Genomic DNA, 25,567 nt, shown 5'->3' on the forward strand with positions numbered 1-25,567 from the left:
GGTCTCCAGGATCAGGCCCTGGGGTGAAGGCGGTGCTAAACCTCTGAGCCACCCGGGGTGCCCAGCTTATCCTTTGTTTTTTTTTTGTTTCTTTTTTCCAGCTTATCCTTTGATTGATTTGTGTTATCTTTTATTTCTTTTATCAATGTTTTATATAGATCTTTGATATCCTTGATTAAATTTAGTTTTAATCTTTCTGTTGCTATCATAAATAGAAATTTTTAAATGTCTTTTGGATAGTTTTATTAATGCATAGGAATGCAGCACTTTTTTGTATGTTTGTTTCCTGCAACTTTACTGAACTCCTCAGTTTTAGTGATATTTCAGTAAAACCTTTTAAGATTTTTCTATATATGATTATGTGTCATCTGTAAATAGAGATAATTTTACTTTCCCTTTGTGGTCTGGTTGCCTTTTATTTCTGGCCTAATTATTTCTAGTAATAGTACTAAGTACTAAGCTGAACAAAAATGGTAAACATGTGCATCTCTGTCTTCTGATCTTAGAGGAAAAGCTTTCACCTTTTCACCATTAAAATTGGCAGCCCTGGGTAGCTCAGCGGTTTAGCACTGCCTTCAGCCTAGGGCCTGATCCCGGAGACCCGGGATGGAGTCCCACGGTGGGCTCCCTGCATGGAGCCTGCTTCTCCCTCTGTCTGTGTCTCTGCTTCTGTGTGTGTGTGTGTGTGTGTGTGTGTGTGTGTGTGTGTGTGTATCTCATGAAAAAGTAAATAAAAATCTTAAAAATTTTAAAAAATGATATGGGCTTGTCATATACAGCTTTTATAATGAGCTACATTTCTTTTATACCTAATTTTTTGGGTTTTTTTTTTCATGATATTGCTTTTTTTGTCATGTGCTTTTTCTGTGTCTTTTGAGATAATGTTTAACACTTTTTTTTGTATACTTTTTTATTGGAGTTCGATTTGCCAACATGTAGTATAACACCCAGTGCTCATTCTATCACTTTGTTATGCTGTGTATACCATTTATTGACTTGCAGATGTTGAAACATTCTTACATCTGTAGAATAAACCCATTTGATTATGGTGTATAATCCTTTTAATGTGCTGTTGAATCCCATTTGCCAATATTTTGTTGAGGATTTTTGCATGTAATGTTCATCAGAGATACAGGCCTGTAATTTTCTCTTCATGTAATGCCCTTGTCTGGTTTTAGTATCAGGGTCCTGCTAGACTTTGAAAATCAGTTTGGAAGTATTCCCTCCCTTCCTTGTCAGTTTTTGGGAAAGAGGCTGAGAAAAATTGGCATGAATTCTTCCTGAAGTGCGTAGTAGACTTCACCAGCGAATCTGTCTGGTGGTGGTCTTTTTTGGGAAATTTTTGATGACCGGTTCTTCTTACTCATTCTTGGTCTGTTCAAGTATTTTATTGCTTTGATTCAGTCTCAGTACAATACATGTGTCTAGGAATTAATTTCTTGTATTGATTGCTATACAGTTACCCATAATAGTCCCTTATAATTCTTTGTATCTCTATGCTATCAATTGTGATGTCTTCTCTTTATTTTCTCATTTGAGACTTTTCTCTTTTTTACTTAGTCTAGCTCTTGGTTTATTTTTTTTTAAAACCCAGATTTTAGTTTCATTGATATTTTTAAATTGGGTTTTCTTTGGGAGGGCTTATATTTTACTTATTCCTGATCTAATCTTCATTTCCTTTCTGCTAACTCTGGATTTCACCTGTTCTTTTCTAGTCTCTTGAGCTATATAGTCCAGTTTACTTGAGGTATTTGTTTTGTTTTAAATATAGCCTCTAATTGCGATAAGCTTCCCAGCTGAAACTGTTTTTGTAGCATCCCACAAGTCTTGTTATATTGCCATTTCATTTCCACATGTTTCATATACATTTTTATTTCTCTTTTGATTTCTTTTTTGCCCCACGGTTTGTTCAGGACCAGATTGTTCAGTATGCATATATTGGGAGATTTTCCAGCTTTTCTCTTTTTACTAATCTGTAGTTTCATACTATTGTAGTTGGGAAAGATACTGGATATTATTTCAATCCTCAATTTATTAAATATTGTTTTATGGCCTATCAAATGTGACGTATCCTGGAGAATGTCCTTGTACACTTGAAAAGGTGGTGTATTTGGCTACGTTAGAATATTCTGTTTGTCATTTAGCTCCATTTAGTCCTGTAGTTCAGGACTAAATGGAGCTTATTTTGTGTGGATGATCTGTCCATTGTTGAAAGTGGGGCACTGAATTCAGCTATTTTTGTAATGCTGTCTATTCCTCCTTTCAGGTATGTTAATATTTGCTTTATATTTTTAGGTGCTTCAATGATGGATGCCTACATACCTTTACTATTGCTATTTCTTCTTGATGCATAGACTCCCTTATACAATGACTTTTTTGTCTCTTATTACGGTTTTTGACTGAAAGACTATTTTTTTCTGATGCAGGTATATCAATTCCTGTTGTATTTTGACTTTTATTTGCATGAAATATCTTTTTCCATCTCTACTTTGAGACTATGTCCATATAGCTGTAGTGAGTCTTTTAGGCAGCAAACTGTTGGGTCTTGTTACCGGTTCAACTACCACTCTTTTTTTTTTTTTTTAACCACTCTGTCTTTTAATTGAAAAATTTAGTTCATTTATATTTGATTATTGATAGGTAAAGGACTTTTTCATGCTATCTTCTTGATTGTTTCCTAGCCATTGTGTAGTTCTTTTGTCCCTCTCTTCCTGTCTTCCTTTGTGATTTATTTTCTGCAGTGCTATGCTTTGTTTCCATTTCTTTGTTGTAGAACTACTATAGTTTTGTGATTTATGATTGCTAGGGGATTTACGTAAAACATCTTATAATAATCTATTTTAAGCCTGTAACAACTTAACATTGTTGCCATAAAACACCTCGACACTTTACTTCCCTTCCCCACATTTTTTGTTTTTGATGTCACAATTTTTATCTTTTCATATTGTACCCATTAAGGAATTATAGTAATTTTTAATTATTTACTCTTTTAAACTTTATGCTAGTGTTATATGTAATTTACATCCATCTTTATAATAATAGTGTATTATGAATTTGACTATATGTTTACCTTCCCCAGTGAATTTATGCTTTGATCTTTCTAGTGTGTTTCTATTTCTTCAGTTTGAAGAACACCCTTTAGAATTTTAAGTTAGGACTAGTGATGATGAGCTTCTTCAGCTTTTGTTTGGGAATGTTTATGTCCCCTTCAATTCTGAAGGAAAACTTTTCTGGGTAAAGGTTTTTTTTTTTTTTTTTTTTTTTTTTTTTCTTTGAGCCCTTTGAATATATCCCCTCACTTTTTCCTTTTTCACTATAGGTGTCTGCTGAGAAATCCAATGATAGTTTTATTGAGGTTTTATTGGGGTTTCATTGAATGTGATGAGCTCCTTTCTCTTGCTGCTTTCCAGATTGTTTTTGATTTTTGACTGTTTTATTATAATGTGTCTCAGAAAAATCTTTGGGTTGAACTTTACCAGGGACTTTTGAGCTTCATGTACCTGAATGTGCTTATCTTTCCACACACTGTGGAAATTTTCAATCTTTATTTCTTTAAATAAGCTTTCTGTCTCTTTATTCTTCTAGGAATTCAGAGTGCAAATATTATTGCTTTCATGATATTCCATACGTGGCATTGATTTTTTTCCTTTTATTTTTTCCTGAGTGGATAATCTCAAATTAAGTATATTTGAATTAACTATTCCTTCTGCTTGATTAAATCTGCTGTTTAAGCTTTTCACCGAATTTTTAGTTCATTCATTTTTATTTTTTATTTTTTAAAGATTTATTCATGACAGACAGAGAGAGAGAGAGAGAATGAGGAAGAGACACAGGCAGAGGGAGAAGCAGGCCCCACACAGGGACCCAACACAGGACTCGATCCCGGGTCTCCAGGATCATGTCCTGGGTCCAAGGCAGCGCTAAACCGCTGAGCCACCCAGCTTGCCTGAGTTCATTTATTTTTAATCATTCTGTTTTGCACCGGTAAAAATGTGTGTTGTGTTAATGTTTTCTCTTATTTAACTTATTTTGTTCTTGCATTTTTTTAAAAGATTTTTCTGGTGTGTGTGTCCAAGATTCTCTTTTTCCCTTTCCTTTTTTTAACAGAGAGTGGGGTGGGGGGATTAGAGAGAGAGAGAGAGAGGGACAACATGGGGCTTAATCTCATGACTTGAGGCAAAATCAGGAGTCCGATGCTGAACTGATGGAACCACCCAGGTTCCCCACTCTCCAACATTCTTTAGATCAATTATTTTGAATTCTTTCATTAGGCAATTTGTAGATTTCCATTTGTTTGGGATCAGCTACTTGTACTTTATTGTGTTCCTTTGGTGCTGTGTATTTCCTTGATTAAACGTGAGCCCTATAGCCTTGCATAGGTATCTGCACATTTGAAGAAGCAACCACCTCTTTGAGACTTTATGACTGAGTTCAGTAAAGAAAGACTGCCTTCTGCAAACTGGGTGCATACTTTAGCATACTGTGGTTCTGTGTCCAGTGGTGCAGGATGCCAAGGACGGGGGCATATGATAGCTGTGTTAGGGTTGACATAGTGTCTCACTGGCTTAGGCTATTGGGCTCATGACTTAGATCAGCTATGTGGGCCTTGGCATTGAAAGCTGTGGGGCGTCCACAACAGCTATAAAATTCCTTAGAGCAGCTCCTCAAGGTCTAGTGGTATGGGATCAGGACAAACATTGGTGACCAAAACCACTGCACACAGCTGCAGGGACTGGCTGTAGATGCCTGTGTGGTGGCAGGGGCTGGCTGCCACACAGTGGTGAGGCACATACACAGTGGTGAGGGCTGGGTTCAGCAGCAAGGGCCTGGGCAGACAGTACTCATGTGGCCAGAGGAGCTAGGTGTAGGCAAGTGAACAGCACCCAACAGGTGATGGAAGTCATGGCTGGTGTGGTGGGTGTACAACTATAAGAACTAACTGTGGGTACACATGACAGTGCAGGCCAGCGACAGGATTCCGAGTTGCATCCAGGTGCACAAGCAGTTGTCAGGGCCTGGGCTATCCGTACTCAGTGTCAGGGCTAGCTCCAGGTGTGTGAACCAGAGTGGGTGCCTGTGACAGTCAGGGCTGTGGTCTCATAAATCAGTGACTACATGGACTTGCTATGTGTATGTGTACGTGGTACAATTTGGTGATAGGAGTACAGGTTGACTTGGGGTGCCCAATCAGCTGTGCATGTGTATATGGTAGTAAGCGTTAGCCACAAGAGACTAACCTGGTGTGCATGCATTCAGCCAGAGGCCAAGGCTGCTGCTGGCTTGGATTCATGAACCAACATGTCCTTAGTGGGGCTAGCCAGGTCAGCTCTGGCAGAAAGGACTCAGACAGCTGAAGTGACAACCTGTGAAGCCCACAGCAGTCAAATATTCAGGAGCTGACCATTAATGGTTGAGTTGGCTCGACCAATGGTTGAGTAGGTTACCTCATTGGTAAAACTAGTGGGTTTACTGCAAAACAATACACTTGCAACCTAGTAGGTCATAGCATATGGCTGATGACTGATAGCTCCCTTTCTTCTTCCTTGCTTGTAGCCATCTCTAGACATCTGAAACCTACCACTCTGTGGGTGATGACCCTGAAGCAGCTCCTTGGACCCTTAATGCAAGTCCAACTTTCCTTTTCCCAAAGAGGAACCTCCCTCTGCTGGGAGGTTGCCTTTTGGCATTGAGAAGTGACAGCCTGAGGGATAGGATAATGCAGGAAAAATGAAACTAATATTCCTACCATTTTTGTGCAGTTATTCTCAAGACTTTATTGATTGAAGCTTCATAAGTAGATTCTCAGGTCCTACCAGAGCTATTTTTATTTGTAGATATTGTCTAATTGCTCTTTGTAGGAGGACAGAGGTTGGAGCCTCCTAATTTGCCATCATCGTGATGTCAATCCTTACCAAGGATAATTTAGAGTTGGTACTTAATAGCTAGAAAATTCTAAATGTTTGAAAATTTTTAGTTAACTTCAAATTTTAAATGCTGTATCACATAGAATACTCAGTATGTTTTTTTCATTTAAATTCAATTTGCCAACATATAGTATAACACCCAGTGCTCATCACATCACGTGCCTTCCTTAATGCCCATCACCCAGTTACCCCATCCTCCCAGCCACCTATCATTCCACAACCTCTTTTTGTTTGTTTGTTTGTTTTGCAGAGTCAGAAGTGTCTCATGGTTTGTTTCCCTTTCTAATTTTTCCCCACTCAGTTTCCCGTCCTTCTCTTATTATGGTCCCTTCCACTATATCTTATATTCCACATATGAATGACACCATATGACAATTGTCTTTCTCTAATTGGTTTATTTCAGCATAATACCCTCCAGCTCTGTGTCGATACAAATGGTAGTTATTTATCCTTTCTGATGGTTGAGTAATATTCCATTGTTATGATCTCTTTTAAATTTGTTGTGGTTTGTTCTGTGGAGTAACATATCTATCTAGATAAGTATTCCAAGTAATGATAAATCTATTTCTTGTAGTTGAGTATAATGTTTGTATGTGTTGATTAAGTTAAATAGGCTATCTGGTCAGTTATTTTATGTCCATACTGATTCTTAATGCATCCTTAATCTAGTTTTTACTAAAAGATATGTGTTAAAATCTCCAATTATGGAGACAGGAAGGTGCCTGCCTGTCAGAGTAGAAGGACCCTAAGACTCACCTTGTCCCATGAATACAATTAGGTAACTAGTAAGTCATCCTAAATAGCCTAGAAATTGACCTGAATACTGAAAGAACAAACTCTAAGGGAGAGAAGAAGCCACATTAAAGAAGGCAGGAAGTGTGGAGATGTGGTTTAGTTGAGAAATGGATGATGGCTGCTGTGGAAAGGAGTGAGCCATGGTTGTTGGAGGAGGGAGGGGATGGAGGGGAGAGGGTGTACAGGGGAATGCACAGGAGAACATTTCCCTAAAACCTTTGGCTTGGAAATTGAGAGGGGCTGAATTTCACGAGTTCTTGCAATAAGCAGTGCTTAAAGTCTGGAGTTTTAAAGGTGGGGACAGCCCTGGTGGCTCAGTGGTTGAGTGTCTGCCTTCAGCCCAGGATGGGATCCTGGAGACCCGGGGTCAAGTCCCATGTCGGGCTCCTTGCATGGAGCCTGCTTCTCCCTCTGCCTGTATCTCTGCCCCTCTCTCTTTGTCTCTCTGTGTCTCTCATGAGTAAATAAATAAAATCTAAAAAAATGTAAAGGTCGGTGGGCTTGACTGGCATAGAGCCCAGAGGGCACCACACTGCTCCTGGAGAGAAGGCAGACAAACAACCAGGGGGCAGATAGCATGGAAATGACAAATCAAAGAATCCCTAGGTCCCTCAGTGGGGAGAGTATTTGCTCTTTTCAGATCCTGTACCTGAGGGCAGCATTCATGGAGATAGAATTCTTTAGGAAAAGAGGATCTGGCTGACTCCATTTCTGCCACCCATGCCCCTCAACAAAAACGTAGAGCCACCTGCAAGAAGCAGCACAGCTCATACACTGGCTGCCTAACTTGCTCATCCCAAGCCCTATACCCCTTCAATCCAATGGAACTGGCCTTCTAAATCATCCTTCCGTTAGTCCCAGGGTGATGCCCCCCACCCCCGCCCAGATCAGCACAAACTCCTGCCCCTATCCCATCTCCCAACCAGATTACAGGACCTTAGTTCTTGCAGAGTTCTGCTCATTTCACAAGCAGACCAGAGCCTACCTACTTAAAACTTGCCACATTCGGGATGCCTGGGTGGCTCAGCGATTGAGCATCTGCCTTTGGCTCAGGGCGTGATCCCATGATCTGGTGATCGAGTCCCACATCCAGCTTCCTCCATGGAGCTTGCTTCTCCCTCTGCCTGGGTCTCTGCCTCTGTGTGTGTGTCTCATGAAGTAAATAAAATCTGAAACCAAACTCCCCCCCGCCCCCCCCCAAAAAAAATCCTGTCACATTAAGGCCAGGGACCAAACACTGGCCACAGCAAGCAAGGAGTGCCTCTGCACACAAATTGTCTGAAGGATAGACCACCAGAACACAACAGCAGAGTGCACACAGCACACACAAGAGAAACCCCCTGAAGTACCAAGCCCTGGGCACTATATGACCTTTTCTCCCTAAGGCCATTACTTTCAGGACAGGAAACCTAACTGGCTTTTCTAACACAGAAGAAGGCAGAGACTTGGACAAAATGCCAAGAGGGAGAAATTTACCCGAAATGAAAGAACATGATAAGGCCACACCCAGAGATCTAAACAAAACAAATAGGAGTAATATACCCAACAGAGAATGTAAAGCAACATTTAAAAAGATACTCACTGGGCTTAAGAAAAGACCTCACTGAAACCCTATGATTTAAAAAAAAAAAAAAAAAAAGATGAATGCAATAAATGACACTAGAAACATACTGATATAATGAATAGTGTCTAGAAGAAGCCGAGGAATGAATTAATGACCTAGAAGACAAAATAATGGAACCAATGAAGCTGAATAAAAATTATGCTAAGTGACATTAGATTTAAGGAACTCGGTAACTCCATTAAATATAATATTCATATTATAGGAGTTCCTTCAGGAAAAGGAGAAAAGGGGCAGAAAATTTAGTTGAAGAACTAATAGCTGAGGGGATCCTGGGTGGCTTAGTTAAGCATCTGACTCTTGATCTCAGGGTTGTGAGTTCAAGCCCCACATTGGGCTCCACACTAGGCATGGAACTTACTCATAAAAAATGCATTAAAAAAACAAATAATAGTTGAAAACCTCCATACGGAAACAGACATGCAGATTCAGGAGGCACAGAGAACTCCCATCAAAATCAACAAAAGTAGGCCAATACCTGCTTTTGTGATTGAATTTGCAAAATATAGTGATAAAGAAGAAATCTTAAAAGCAGCGGGGATCCCTGGGTGGCTCAGCGGTTTGGCGCCTGCCTTTGGCCCAGGGCACGATCCTGGAGTCCCGGGATCAAGTCCCACGTCGGTCTCCCTGCATGGAGCCTGCTTCTCCCTCCTCCTGTGTCTCTGCCTCTCTCTCTCTCACTATGTCTATCATAAATAAATAAATAAATCTTTAAAAAAAAAAGCAGCAAGACAAAAGTTCTTAGCTTATGAGGGAAAAACCCATAAGCCTAGCTCAAGATTGCTCAAAAGAAATTTGGCAAGCCATAAAAGAGAGTGGCAGGATGTAGTCAAAGTGCTGAATGGAGGAAAAAAAAAACTGCAGCCAAGAATACTCTAGCAAGTGTATCAGATTCAGAATACAAGGACAGATAGTTTCCCAAACAAAAACTAAAGGAGTTTGTTATCACCAAACCCACCCTGCAAGAAATATTAAAGGGGACCATTAGAGTGGAAAGGAGATCAAAAGTGATAGTATAAAGAATGGAAACACAAAAGCAGTAAAAACGAATATTTCTGTAAACATCAGCCAAGGAACTCACACCAAAAAGGATATAAAATATAACAACATATATTTAAAACATGTGGAAGATAGAAAAGAATGGGTTCAAACTTGAATGACCATCAACTTAATATAGACTATTTGCAGAAGAGGTTATATACAAACCAAATGGTACTCCTACATCAAAACCCACTAATAAACATGCAAAGAATAAAGAGAAGAAGTCCAAATATATCACTAAAGAAAATTAGCAAATCGCAAGAGGGGAAACACTATGAATCAGAGAAAAACTCCATAAACAGTCAAAACACGAGTAATGAAAAAGCAATAACTACATACCTATCAATAATTAAATTGAATGTAAATGGACTAAATGCTTCAATAAAAAGACACAGGGTGATGGATAAAAGAAAAAAAGACCTGTCTATATGCTGCCTATAAGAGATTAATTTTAGACCTAAAGACATCTGTGGATTGAAAGTGAGAAGATGGAGAAACATCATGCAAACAGGTGTCAAAAGAAAGCCAGAGTAGCTATACTTACATTGGACAAAATAGACTTTAGAGCAAAAATTGTAATAAGAGACAAGGGCACCAAAAAAAAAAAAAAAAAAAAAGAGACAAGGGCACCATATAATAAACGGGACAATTCAACAAGAAGATACAATTGTGTAAATATTTACACACCCAGCATGGGAGCACCCAAATATATAAAAGAATAACAAATATAAAGGAACTAATTGATAATAGGGAACTTTAAAACCCCTATTATGTCAAGGGACAGATCATCTAAACAGAAAAATAAGGAAATGATGACTTTGAATGACACACTCACTAGATGGGCTCATCAGATAATTCAGAACATTCCATCTTAAAATAGAAGAATATACATTCTTTCACGTCCGCACTGACCATTCTCCAGAATAAATCACATGTTGGGTCACAAAACTGACCTTAGCAAATACAAAATAGTTAAAATTATGCTATGTACCTTTTCTGACCACAATATCTATGAAACCAGAAGTCAAGCACAAAAAGAAATCTGGAAAGTCCACAAATATATGGAGGTTAAACCACCTTCCATAGAACAATGAGTGGGTCAACCAGAAAAAAATCAAAGAAGGAACAACAACAACAACAACAAAAAACACAGAAACAAATGAAAATGAAAACACAACAGTCCAAAAACATTCCCTAAGAGGGAAATACATAGCAATACAGGCCTACATCAAGAAGTAAGAAAAATCTCAACCAAACCTTACACCTAAAGGAGTTAGAAAAAGAACAACAAATTAAGCTAAAGCCAGCAGAAAGAAAGAAAAGAATAAATGTTAGAACAGAAATAAATGATATAGAAACTAAAGGAATAATGGAACAGATGAATAAAACTAGGAGTTGGTTCTTTGAAAAAATTAATTGATAAACCTCTAGCCAAACCAACCAAAAAGGGAAAAGGACCCAAATAAATCACAAATGAAAGGAGAAATAACATCACAAGATACAAATAATTTTGAGACATTATGAAAAACTATATGCTAACAAATTGGACAACCTGGAAGAAATGGATAAATTCCTAGAAACCTATAACTACCAAAACCGGAAGAGGGATAGATAAGAAACTTGAACTGAATGATAACCAGCAAACACATTGAGTCAGTCATCAAAAAACTCCCAACAAACCAAAGTCCAGGGCCAGATGGCTTCACAGGCAAATTCTACCAAACATTTAAGGAAAAATTAATACCTATTCTTTGCCAACTATTCCAAGAAGCAGAAATGAAAATTTCCAAATTCCTTCTACAAGGCCAGCATTACCCTAATACCAAAATCAGATTAAAAAGAGAACTGCAGGCCAATATACCTGATAACATGGATGGAAAAATTTTCCATAAAGTACTAGTGGACCAAATCCAGTAATACATTAAAAAATTAAACACCATAATCAAGTGGGATTTATCCCTGGGTTGCAGAGTGTTTCAACATTTGCAAATCAATGTGTGATATATCACATTAATAAAAGAAAGGATAAGAACCATATCATTTAAACAGATGCAGGAAAAAGATTGACAAAGTACAACATCCATTCATGATAAAAAAAAAAAATCCCTCAACAAAGTAGGTTTAGAGGGAACACACCTCAACATAATAAAGGCCATATTAAAAAAAAAAAAGCCACCTCACTGGGGGAAAAACTGAGAGCTTTTCTTTTATTCAACATAGTACTGGAAGTCCTAACTGTAGACATCAGGCAACAGAAAGAAATAAAAAGCAACCAAATTAGCAAGGAAGAAGTAAAATTTACACTGCCGATGACATGATACCTTATACAGAAAACCTGAAAGACTCCACCAAAAAGCATCTAGAACTGCTAAATGAATTCAGTAAAGTCACAGGATACAAAATCAATGTACCAAAATCTGTTGCATTTCTATACACAAATAATGAAGCAGCAGAAAGAGAAATTAAGGAATCAATCTCAGTTGCTATTGCACCAAAAACAATAAATAGGTTTATTTTGGAATAAACCTAACCAAAGAGGTGAAAGGCCTGCACTCTGAAAACTATAAAACATTGATGAAGGGAGTGTAAAATGACAAACCAAATGGAAAGCTATTCCATGCTCATGGACTGGTGGAATAAATATTGTTAAAATATGTAGAATATTTGGGTAATATAGACATTTAATTCAATTCCTATCAAAATATCAACAGCATTTTTTTTCAGAGAGGTAGGAAAAACAATCATAAAATTTGTATGGAACAACAAAAGACCCCCGAATAGACAGAAATATTAGAAAAAAAGACAAATCTGGGAGGCATCATGATTCCTGATGTCAAGTTACAATACAAAGCTGTCGTGATCAAAACAGTATGGTAGAGGCACAAAAATAGACACATAGATCAATGGAACAGAATAGAAAACTCAGAGACGAACTCCCAACTATATGATCAATTAATCCTCGACAAATCAGAATATCCACTGGGGTATAGTTGTTATCTCTTCAACAAATAGTGTTTGGAACACTGGAGAACTACATGCAAAAGAATGAAACTGGACCACGTTTGTATTTCATGCACAAAAATAAACTCAAAATAGAAGACCTAAATGTAAGACAGGAAACCATAAAGATGCTAGGGAAGAACACAAGCAGTAGCATCTCTGATATCAGCCATAGCAATCCCTTTCTAGATTTGTCTCCTGAGGGAAGAAAATGAAAGCAAAAATATTGGGACTTCATCATGATGAAAAGCTTCTGCACAGCAAAGGAAAGAATCAAGCTAAAGGGCAACCTAAAGAATGGGAAAAGATACTGTGAATGACCTGTCTGATAATGGGTGAGTATCCAAAATAAGTAAGGGACCTATAAAACTCAACACCTCAGAAATGAATAATCCAATTAAAATGGGCCCTAGACGTGAATGCACATTTCTCCAAAGAAGAAATCCAGAAGGCCAACGGACACATGATCAGTGATGCTCAGCATCTTTTCATCAAGGAAATGCAAATCAGAAGTACAATAAGATCACTTCATACCTGTCTGAATGACTAAAATCAACAACACAAGAAACAACTGATGTTGGCGAGGATGTGGAGAAAGGGGAACCAGCTTGCGTGTTGGTGGGAATGCAGACTGGTGCAGCCACTCTGGAGAAGAGTATGGAGAAAACTACCTTATAATCCCATAACCACACTACTAAACATTTACCCAAAGAACACAAAATACTAATTCAAGGGGATACAGGCACCCTGAGGTTTACAGCAGCGTATTTGCCAAACTACAGATGCAGCCCATGTCCATCGATAGATGAATGAATGAAGATGTGGGGTGTGTGTATGTATGTGTATATACAAGTATATAATATATATAATGGAATATATAATATATAATATAATAATATAATGGAATATTACCCATTGACAAGAAAGAATGAAATCTTGCCCATTTGCCATGGATGGAGCTAGAGAGTATTATGCTAAGTGAAATAAGTGAAATAAGTCAGAGAAAAATATCGTATGATTTCACTCATGTAGAATTTAAGAAATAAAGGAGCAAAGGATGGGGGAAAATAGACTATTAGCTCTAGAGAATAAATTGATAGTTACCAGAGGGGAGGAGTGGGAGGGATGGGTGAAATAGGTGATGGAGATGAAGGAGTGCTCCTGTTGTGATGAGCACTGGGTGTTGTATGCAAGTGTTGGGTCACTGTATTGTAGGCCCCAAGCTAATATTACACTGTATGTCAACTAACTGGAATATAAACACCTTTTAAAAAAGGGAGGAAAAGAAAGACACTTCCTTGAGTTAAAGGAACTCTTTTGATCAAGGTTGTTTGTTGGTTTAATTTTTAAATCTGCATATACTTCCAAAAAGCTTATATTCAAGAAAGCTAATAAAAGGCAATGTAGAGAATGGTCAGAGGGTTGACGGAGAGAGGTGGGGGAGGGATAGGCTAAATGAGTGACGGGTATTAAGGAGGGAACCTGTGCTGAGCACCCAGTGTTATGTGTAAGTGATGAATCACTAAATTCTCCTAAACCAATATTACACTGTATGTTAGCTAACTGGAATTTAAATAAAAATTTGAAAATAAAATGTAAAAAAGGGTGGTATAGATAAAAACTTAAAAATCTGTAATTATGATTTTTATGTAAATATCTCCTTTTGATTTTACTTTTTGCTTCATATATTTAGAAGCCATATTATTGCATTAGTTACATTCAAACTGTTATTTTCCTATTGAATTTACTTCATTATGACATATCTGTATCTCTAGAAATAGTCTACTTTGTCTGATACTAATAAAACCATGGCAGTTTTTTTGTTGTTTTGCTTCACATTTGCTAATCTTATATCTTTTCAATGTGTAACCTTATATTTAGAGTAGGTCTCTTGTAAATAGTACAGTAGATTCTTAACAGTTTTCCCTCTAACCGTTGTCTTCGAAATGGAATAGTTTTCCATTTTGCAAATTTTTTTAGAAGGCACATTACCTACTTATTTGAAATCCTTCATTCTAGAAATATGTGGGGCCTTACAGCATAGATAAAAGGCTCAAATAATTCTGACAAAAATCAACACAGAAAGAAAACTAGCTCTAAATCACAGTTAGATGAACATCTGTAATTTAATTTCAATTTAATTTTTGATTGGTATGTGGTATAATTGCTTTAAAATATGTGTCCCTAACAGCCATGAGCTAAGGTCCTATCAGGATACTCATGAAGGGGCTACCTGGGTGCACCTGGGTGGGGGTGATTGGCAATCTGAGTGACAACGTATCTGGAACATCTATATCCTATTATTTTTTAAAGGTTTTATTTATTTATCCATGAGGGACACAGAGCGAGGCAGAGACACAGGCAGAGGGACAAGCAGACTCCCTGTGGGGAGCCCAACACGGGACTCGATCCCAGGATCTGGGGATCATGACCTGAGCCAAAGGCAGATGCTCAACCACTGAGCCACCTGGGTGCCCCTCCTATTTGTTATTATTCATACATTACTTAGCCCCTGGATAGTCATCTGACAGTTAAACATCTGTTGCATTTAGACTTGTCTCAAAATAAGGTACAATGGAGGGATCACTCCCCTGCCCACCATGTGCACCTTTGCCCCCAAATACACTGGTGGATATTAATTTTCTGCCACAAGTCATGAAGTCACTCCAGGAATAGTACATTAAGCACATACTTACCACTTCACTGGGAAGAATACAACTCCGTTATATAATGGACATCCATGGTTCAAGATTACAGGTTACAGATTAACGAAGTTCATGAGTTCAAATTTTTCTGTTTAAAATCAGACTCTCGTTCCACCTACTGCTTGAATTTGCTATAGAGGGTTAAGGTAGGACCTTATATGCAAGTAGAGGAAGTCAAGAAATCTTCAGATCTGTGTGGGCTGGAGGGGCAATCATTAAGCTATTAATGTAATTACAATGAGGAATGTATTTCTTTCCCCTATAGATTTATTTATTTGAGAGAATGAGAGACAGTGGGGGTTGGGGGAGTAGCGGCAGATGCGGAGCAAGAGAGAAAACCCCAAGCAGGCTCCATGCCCGGCCAGGACCCAATATAGGGGCTGGATCCCCTGACCTTGAGATCATGACCTGAGCTGAAATCAAGAATCAGAGGCTCAGCAGACCAATCTACCCAGCCATCCTGAGAAATTTATTTTTTTAAGGGGAAAAAAAGTTTGTAACAATAATTCAGGCCAGTTAACAAATTATTGCTTGAAGGAAAGAAATTATTACTTGTAGGAAATAAAAGGTGGGGTACATTTAAAAGTCACTAGATTCACTGACCCTAGGGCCGTCCTGGAGACCCCATGCAGGAAATTTGGAATTATATTGTATTTTTCTTTACTGAAGTATGATCAACATGTAACATTAGTGGCAGGTGTACAATATAATATTTGTGTATATTGAAAAATTATCACCCCAGTAAGTCTAGTTAACGTCTGTCAGCCTACATAGTTAGAAAATTTTTTTGATATGAGAACTTTTAACTGTTTGCAGCTTTCAAATATGCGATACATTGTTAACTATAGTCACCAAAATTGTACCTTTTAACCTCCTTCACCCATTTTACTCAAACCCCATCAAATGTCCCTGGCAGTCACCAACCTGTTTGCTGTATCTGGCTTTGTTTTTACTTGTATTATTATTATTTTTTTTAGATTCCGTGTATCAGTAAGATCATACCATATTTGTCTAAATCTGACTCATTTCACTTAGCATAATGCCCTCAAAATCCATCTATGTATGGCAAATGGCAAAAATTCCTTTTTTTTTTATGGCCGAATAATATTACACTGTGTATACATCCTACATTTTCTTTATTCATTCATCCATCAATGGACACAGATTGTTTTCCTATCTTGGCTACTTATTAACGCTACAATGAACATAGAGTATACACACCTCTTTTGAGTTAGTTTCCTTTTCCTTTGGAGAAATGCCCACAACTGGAATAGCTAGATCATTTTGATAATTCTATTTTTAATTTTTCTCTTTTTGAGGAATCTCCATACTGTTTACCAAGGTGGCTGCACCAATTTACAGTCCCACCCACCATGCACAAGGGATTCTTTAATCCATATCCTCACCAACACTTATTTTTTCTTTTTGATGATAACCATTCTAACAGTTACAGAAATAATATTTCAGAAACAATAACAGAAATAACATTTCATTGTGGCTTTGATTTGTATTTTCCCTGATGATTATGATAGCAAACATCTTTCCATGTTACCTGTTAGCCATCTGCACATCTTCTGTGGGAAAAAAATTGTCCATTCATATATTCTATCCATTTTTTTTATAAAGGATTTATTTTTTTATTTTTTATTTATTTATTTTTTATTTATTTATGATAGTCACACAGAGAGAAAGAGAGGCAGAGACATAGGCAGAGGGAGAAGCAGGCTCCATGCACCGGGAACCCGACATGGGATTCGATCCCGGGTCTCCAGGATCACGCCCTGGGCCAAAGGCAGGCGCCAACCGCTGCGCCACCCAGGGATCCTTATTCTATCCATTTTAATCAGATTTTTTTTTTGATGTTGAGTTGTTGGAGTTACAAATTTCAGATGTTAACCTCCAATGAGATATGGTTTGCAAATATTTTCTCACATTCAGTAGGTTGTCTTTTCATTTGATTTTCTTTTCCACTGTGCAGAAGCTTTTTTGTTTGGTGTGATCCCACTTACTTAGTTTTGCTTTTGTTGCTTTTGATATCAGGTCCGAAAAATCACTGCCAAGGTTTATGTCAAATTGCTTAGCCATATGTTTCCTTCTAGGACTTTCATGGTTTCGGGTCTTACATTCAAGCTATTAACCCATTTTGAATTAATTTGAATTAACTTGAATTTAAGCAATATAGTGGTCCAGATTTATTCTTTTGCACATGGCTGTCCACTTTTTCCAATACCATTTATTGAAGACACTGTCCTTTCCCTAATGTATATTTTTGACTCCTAGCTCATAACTTAACAATGTACGCATAGGCTTATTTCTGGACTCGGTATATTCTCTTCCATTGACAGATCCATTTTTATGTCAATATCACACCATTTTGATTATTATAACTTAGCAGTTTCAAATCTGGGAACATGATGCCTCCAGCTTTGCTCCTTTTTCATAAGACTATTTCAGCTGTTTGGGATCTTTTGCGGTTTTGCGCAAATTTCAGGATTGTCATACTTAAGTGGACAATGTCACTAAAAAATTGATAAGGATTGCATTGAATCTGTAGATGGCTTTGGGTAGCGTGTACAGTTACCAGCACAAATTCTTCCACCCCCATTTTTGTCATCTTGAGCTGTTTACATCAATGTGTTGTGGTTTTCAGAATACAGGTCTTTCACCTCCTTGGTTAAATTTATTTCCAGGTGTTTTATGTGTATAATGTAATGATTTCATATCTGTAGACATTGTAAAATCACCACAACAAGTCCATTTAACATCTATCACCTTACATAGTTCAGTTTTTTCTTGTGTTGAGAATTTATTTTATTTTTTTTTGTGTGTGTGTTGAGAATTTAAAGCTCTCTTTGCGTAACAGCAAATATGCGATGTAATACTATTAACTATAGTCTCTATGTTGGCCATTACACCTCCATAACTTTTATAACTCAGTTTGTACCGGTTCACCCATTTCCCCCACCATCTGTGCTCCATTTCTGACAACCACCAATCTGTTCTGAGTTGAATTCTTTGTTTTTAGATACAGCACATAAGTGAGCTCGTATAGAATTTGTCTCCACTTATTTCATTCAGCACATGCCCTCAAGATTGTCACACGTGGCAAGATTTCATTTTTTTATGACTGAATAATATACTCACATCTTCATTGTCCGTTCATCGGTCAGTGGATACAGTCCCCCCATATCGTGGCTGCTACTAATGCTGCAATGACTATGAGAATGCATAGATCTTTTCAGGTTAGTGTGTTCATTTTCACTGGGTGAATACCCAGGATTGGGATTGCTGGATCGCATTGTAGTTCAATTTATAATTTTTTTGGGAGATTTCAATGCTATTTTTCATCGTGACTACACCAATTTATATTTCTACCAATAGTACAAACTATTACCTTCATTCCACATCCTTGCCTACACGTTATCTTGTTTGTTTTGAATAATATTCATTCTAACAGGTGATTAGCTGTTTTTTTTTCAATAATATCTGTTAATGAGATGGTAGCTATTATGGTTTTGGTTTGCATTTCCCTGATGGTTAGTAATGATGTGCATCTTTTCATGCATTTGTCGGCCATCTGTATATCTTTATTTATTTTTTCATCTGTATATCTTTAGGAAAAATATCTATTTAGTTCCCTGTACATTTTCATAATCATATTGTTATTTTTTTGCTATTGAGTTGTACAACTTCCTTATGTATCTTAAATATTAATCTTTTATGTGATACAATTTGCGACTATTTCTCTCATTCTGTAGAGGGTTTTTTCACTTTGTTGCTTTCCTTTACCACGAAGAAGCTTTTTAGTTTGATATAGTCCCTCTTGTTTTTGCTTTTGTTGTCTGCTCCAAAAAAATCATTGCCAAGAATGATGTCAGGGAGCTTACCCTCATGTTTTACAGTTTCAATTCTTATATTCAAACTATTAATCCTTTTTGAATTTTTGTGTATAAACCAATATCATGGTCTAGTTTTATTCTTTTGTATGTGGCTATTCAGTTTTCCCAGCACCACTTATTGAAGAGATTATTTCCGCATTTATATTTTTGGCTCCTTTGTTGTAAGTTAATTGACTGCACATGTGTGAATTTATTTCTTGGCTCTCAATTCTGTTTCATTGATCTTTGTGTGTTTTCTTATGCCAACACCATACTGTTTTGATTACTATAGCTTTGTAATAGTGTCTGAAATCAGGGCATATAATGCCTCCAGCTTTGTTCTTTCTCAAGATTGTTTTGGCTGTTTGGGGTCGTTTGTTGTTTCATAGAGATTTTAGGATTTTTTTTTTCTATTTATGTGGAAATTGCCTTTGGAATTCTGATAGCAATTATATAGACCTATATCTGTTGATTGTTAATTCCTCCAATTTGTAAGTAAGAAATATCTTTAAATTTATTTGTCTTCAATTTCTTTCATTAATATAGTAATCAATGTACAGGTCTTTCAGTCCCTTGATTAAATTTATTCTTAGATATTCTTTATGCAATTAAAAGTGGGATTGTTTTCTCAGTTTCTTTCTGATACTTCGTTATTAGTGCATATAAATGCAAGGAGGTGTTGTTTATTGATTTAGTATCCTGCAACTCAACTGAATTCGTTTATTAATTTAAGCAGTTAATTTTTTTAAGATTTATTATTTTTTTTCATGAGAGACACACACAGAGGCAGAAAAACAGGCAGAGGGAGAAGCAGGCTTCCTGCAGGGAGCCTGATGTGGGACTTGATCCCAGATCCCAGGATCCCAGCCTGAGCCAAAGGCAGGCGCCCAACCACTGAGCTGCACAGGTGTCCCTCAAACAGTTATTTGGTGGAGTACTTAGTTTTTTATTTATAATATGTCATCTGAAAATGTTAACTACTTTTTCCATTCTAATTTGAGTGTGATCTATCTATATATATTTTAGTTATTTATTTTATTTTATTTTATTTTATTTATTTATTTTATTTTATTTTATTTTATTTTATTTTTTTGCCTAATTGCTCTGGCTGTGACTTCTAGTACTATATTGAATAAAAATGACAAGAGATGGTCCTGATTTGTAACTGCTCTTGGGAAAGCTTTCTTCACCATCCAGTATAATGTTAGCCATGCACTTGTCATATATGGCTTTTCTATTATGTTGAAGTATGTTCCCTCTATACTCAGTTGGCTGAGAGTTTTTATTGTGAATGAGTGTTAAATTGTTCAAGTTTTTTTCTGCAGATATTAAGGTGATTATGATATTTTTATTGAAGTATGGCTGACATGAAACATTAATTTAAGGTGTACAACATGCTGGTTTGACATGTATGTACTTTATGAAGTGATCACAATGTCTGGTTCCCATCTGTCACACATCACTATTACAATCCTCTTGACTATATTCCCCATGCTGTACTGTACATCCCTGGGGCTTATTTTATAACTAAAAGTTTGTACCCCTCAATCCCCTTGAAAGATTTTGACCAAGCTCCTGTCACCACCCACTTTGGAAGCCACAAGTTTATTCTCTGTATTTATGAGTCTGTTTCTGTTTTTGTTTGATTCACTTGTTTTGTTGTCTTGATTCCACGTATGTGAAATCACAAGGTATTTCTCTGACTTACTTCAGAGAGTAACATGTTATACCTTCTAGGTTCATCCCTGTTGCTGCAAATAACAAGATTACGATATTTTTATGGCTGAGTAAAAATTGAGTTGTGTCTATATAGACCACATCTTTATCCATTCATCTATTGGTGGATACTTAGTTTGCTTTCATATTGTGGTGATTGTAAAAAAAAAAAAAAAAAGATTCAATGAACATAGGGTCCTGTACATCTTCTTCAATTAGTGTTTTCATTTTCTTTAAATATATACCTGAAAGGTAGAACTTTTAGATAGTATAATATTTCCATTTTTAATTTTTTTGAGAAAGAGTGATTCCTCAATAGTGACTGCACCAATTTGCAATCCCACCAACAGTGCATGGCAGTTTTCTTTTCTCCATATCCTGGCCAACACTTGTTAATTCTTTTCACTTTGATACTAGCCATTCTGGCAGGTGTGAGGTGATATCTTACTGCGGTTTTGATCTATATTTCCTTGATGATTAGTGATGTTAAGCATCTTTTCCTGTGTCTCTTTGGAGAATTATCTATTCATGTTTTCTGCCCATTTTTAAATCGGATTGTTTGCTTTTTTAGTGTTGAGTTGTATGAATTCTTTGAATATTTTTCATATTAACCTTTTATCACATATATAATTTGCAAATACAGTCTTCCATTCAGTAGATTGCCTTTTCATTTGGTTAATGGTTTCCTATCCACAAAAGCTTTTTCTTTGTTATAGGACAAATTGTGTGTTTTTTGTCTTTGTTGTCCTTGCCTCAAAAGATATAAAAAAATCGCTAAGACAGAAGTCCATGAATTTACTGCCTTTGTTTTCTTTTGGGAGTTTTATGGTTTCAAGTCTTATGTTTAGGTCTTCAATTCATTATGACTTCATTTTTGCATTTGATCTAAGAAAGTGGTCCAACTTTATTCTTTCACATGTAGCTGTCCAGTTGTCCCTGCACCATTTAATGAGGAGAATGAGGAGTCTGTCTTTCCCCATTGTATGTTATTATCTTCTTCATCGTAGACTGACTATACAAGTGTGGGGTATTGCTTAGTTCTCTATTCTGTTCAGATAATTAAGGTTCCTGTTTTTGTGCCAGTATACACTATTTTGATTACTATCGTTTGTTAATATAGTTTGAAATCTGGACCACAATATCTCTAGCTTTGTTATTCTTAAGATTGCATTAGCTATATTCAGGGTCTCTTGTGGATCCATCCAAATTTTAGAATTGTTCCACTTTTGTAAAAAAAAAAATGCTGTTGGTATTTTGTAGAGATTGTGTTCAATCTGTAGATGGCTTTGGGTAACATGGACATTTTAGCATTAATTCTTCCAACCCATGAGCATTGTATATTTTCCATTTATTTGCATCATCTTTAGTTTCTTTCATCAATGCATAGTAGTTTTTGGAGTACAGGTCTTTTATTCCATTGATTAAATATATTTCTAGGTATTTTATTCTTATGCAATTGTAAATGGAATAGTGTTCATAGTTCTTCTTTCAGATACTTGGTCATTAGCATATAAAAATACAACTGATTTTTGTATATTAATTTTTATTCTGCAATTTTATTGAATTTATTCTAATAGTTGTCGGTGGAGTCTTTAGGGTGTCTAAATATAGTATCATATCAACTGCAAATAATTTTTACTTGTTCCTTACTAATTGTGATGTCTTTACTTCTTTTTCTTGTCTTATTGCTGTGGCTAGGATTTCTAGGACTATGCTGAATAAAAATGGAGAGAGTGGACTATATTACATTGTTCCTGATCTTAGAGGAAAATCTCTAGTTTCTCACCACTAGGTATGATGTTAATTGTGGTTATTTCAAATATGACCTTTACTATTGAGTTATGTTCCTTCTAACCCCACTTTGTTGAGGGCTTTTTTATCCTTAATGAAGGGCTTATTTTGTCAAATGCTTTTTCTGCATCTATTGAGATGAATATATGGTAATACAAATTTTCAGAAAGCAGGGGTACCCACAGTTATTTGCATGGTATTGACATTTTAGCAATATTAACTCTTACAGTTTGTGACCATGCACTGTTTCTATTTTTTGACTTTCCTAATATCTTTTATCAGTATCTTGTAGTGTTTGGTATACAGGTCTTTAAATTTCTTTGTTAAATTTATTTTTAGATATTCTTTTTGATGCATTTGTTAATGGGATTGTTCACTTCTCTTTTTGATGGTTTATTGTTGGTGTATAGAAACACAACAGATTAAAAATAAACCTGCCCTACGACCCAGCAATTGCACTGTTGGGGATTTACCCCAAAGATTCAGATGCAATGAAACGCTGGGACACCTGCACCCCGATGTTTATAGCAGCAATGTCCACAATAGCCAAACTGTGGAAGGAGCCTCGGTGTCCATCGAAAGATGATGGATAAAGAAGATGTGGTTTATGTATACAATGGAATATTACTCAGCCATTAGAAACAACAAATACCCACCATTTGCTTCAACGTGGATGGAACTGGAGGGTATTATGCTGAGTGAAGTAAGTCAATCGGAGAAGGACAAACAGTGTATGTTCTCATTCATTTGGGGAATATAAATAATAGTGAAAGGGAATATAAGGGAAGGGAGAAGAAATGTGTGGGAAATATCAGGACGGGAGACAGAACATAAAGACTCCTAACCCTGGGAAACGAACTAGGGGTGGTGGAGGGGGAGGAGGACGGGGGATGGGGGTGACTGGGTGACGGACACTGAGGGGGGCACTTGACGGGATGAGCACTGGGTGTTATTCTGTGTTGGTAAATTGAACACCAATAAAAAATAAATTTATTAAAAAAAAAGAAACAACAGATTTCTGTATATTAATTCTGAATCCTGAAATTTACTTATTCTAAGATTTTTTTTTGTGGAGTCTTTAGAGTTTCGTATATAGTTTCATGTCATCTGCAAATAGTGACCAATTTACTTCTTCCTTACCAATTTGGGTGCATTTATGTCTTACTCTTGCCTGACTGCTTTTGGTAGGACTCCTAGTACTGTGTTGAATAAAAAAGGCAAGAGTAGGCATTTTTGTATTGCTCTATGTCTTAAAGGAAAAGCTTTTAACTTTTTACTATGAAGTATCATGTTATAATACATGGCCTTATTATGTTGGGGTATATTCCCTTTATATAGGCTTTGTTGATTTTTATCATGAATGGATGTCAAATGCATTTTCTGCATTTATTGAAATAATACAATTTTATCTTTCATCTCGTTAATCTGTTGTATCATGCTGATTTGTGGGTATTGAACCATTTTTGTTTATTTTTTCTTCTTTAGCTAGGCCTGTATTGCTGTGTAGCTCACTCTTAAAACTGCTTTACTGTGTTCCAAAGATTTTAGAATAATATTTCCATTTTTATTTGTCTCAAGGTATTTTTTGATTTTTCTTTTTTTTTTTTCTTTTCATTGACATATTGGTTGTTCAGTAGCATGTTATGAAGTAATCTCTTTGTTCTTCCAGTTTTTCCCCCCAGGAATTAATTTCTAGTTTCATATCATTATGGTCAGAAAAGATGCTTGGTATCACTTAAATCTCTTTGATTTATTGAGACCTTTTGGGTGGCTTAACATGTGGTCTATCCTGGAGAACATTCTATGTGATGTATATATATTCTGCATTGTTTGGATGGAATGTTCTGTGTATACCTGTTAATTCCATATGGTCTAATGTGTTGTTTAAGGCCAATGCTTCCTTATTGAATTTTTTTTTTTGTACCAACTGCCCATTAAAGTAAATGGAGTGTTAAAGTTCCCTCCTATTACTGAATTACTATAAATTTATTTAATATTTGCTTTACATATTTAGGTGCTTCTATGTTGGATATATAGATATTTACAATTGCTATATATTCCTGTGGTATTGATACCTTTGTTATGTAATGCCCTTGTTTGTCTCTTGTTACAGTCTTTGCTCTAAAATCTGCCCCCCCCCATAAGTATTGCTACCCCAGCTTTTAAAAATTTCATCTACTTGGAATCTTATTTTTCACTTCCAAACTAGATGTGTTTTTAGTTATTATGTGAATTCTTGTAGGCAGGATATGGATGGGACTTGTTTTTTAGCCATTTAGTCTCTTCTATCTTTTGATTGGAGCATTTAGTTGATTTACCTTTAAAGTAATCAGTCAGTAAAGCTGGCTGATAGGTATGTACTCCTTGCTATTTTGACCCTGTTTTCTGGTTGTTTTTGCAGTGATCTATTCCTTTATTGTCTTGCTCTTATTCTGTTATTTGATAAATTTAGTGTTAATATTCCTTTCACTTTATTTTTGAGTATTATAGGGTTTGGGCTTGTGGTTACCATGAGGATTATTTATAATACATGGTGTATATAGTGGTATATTTTAAGTTGATAACTGCTTAATGTCAAATATATTCTAAAAACACCATTTTTTTGCTACCTTCCTGTATATTTGATATTATAATATTTGTTATGGCCTTTTCTGCTAAAGAAGACTCTAGCATTTCTTATAAGACCAATTTAGTGGTGATGAACTCACTTAACTTTTGTTTGTCTGGAAAAATCTTTCTCTTTCAATTCTGAATGATAACCTTGCCAATTAGAGTATTCTTAGTTTTAGATGTTTTCCTTTTTAATTCTTTGAATATATTTTGCCATTCCATTCTGGCCTGAAGCTTTATGGGTGATACCATATATATAACTAGTTTTTTTCCTTTTGCTGCTTTTAAGACTCCCTATCTTTAATTTTTGAAATTTTAGTTACTATATGTCTTAGTGTGGATTTCTTTGGGTTTATTTTGTTTGGGGATCTCTGTTTCCTGGACCTGAATATCTGTTTTCTTTTACAGGTTAGAGAAGTTTCAGAAATTAAGTTTTCTGCCCCTTTCTCTCTTTTGGCCTTCTGAAATTCCTATAATGCAATATTA

General features: G+C 36.3%; 1 long non-coding RNA gene across 1 annotated transcript in view; it reads left to right on the forward strand.

Annotated features, from left to right (window-relative positions):
* LOC118351042 (uncharacterized) overlaps window positions 1-23,270 on the forward strand; it is a 40,722-nt gene extending 17,452 nt beyond the window's left edge. Inside the window, exons 2-3 of the long non-coding RNA XR_007402742.1 lie at window positions 22,379-22,472; window positions 22,882-23,270. This is a non-coding gene — a long non-coding RNA (uncharacterized LOC118351042). The remainder of the gene's footprint in view (window positions 1-22,378; window positions 22,473-22,881) is intronic.
* Window positions 23,271-25,567: the final 2,297 nt, after the last annotated feature.

Source organism: Canis lupus, chromosome 16, assembly GCF_003254725.2.
Source record: "Canis lupus dingo isolate Sandy chromosome 16, ASM325472v2, whole genome shotgun sequence".
NCBI classification, from domain to species: Eukaryota; Metazoa; Chordata; class Mammalia; order Carnivora; family Canidae; genus Canis; species Canis lupus.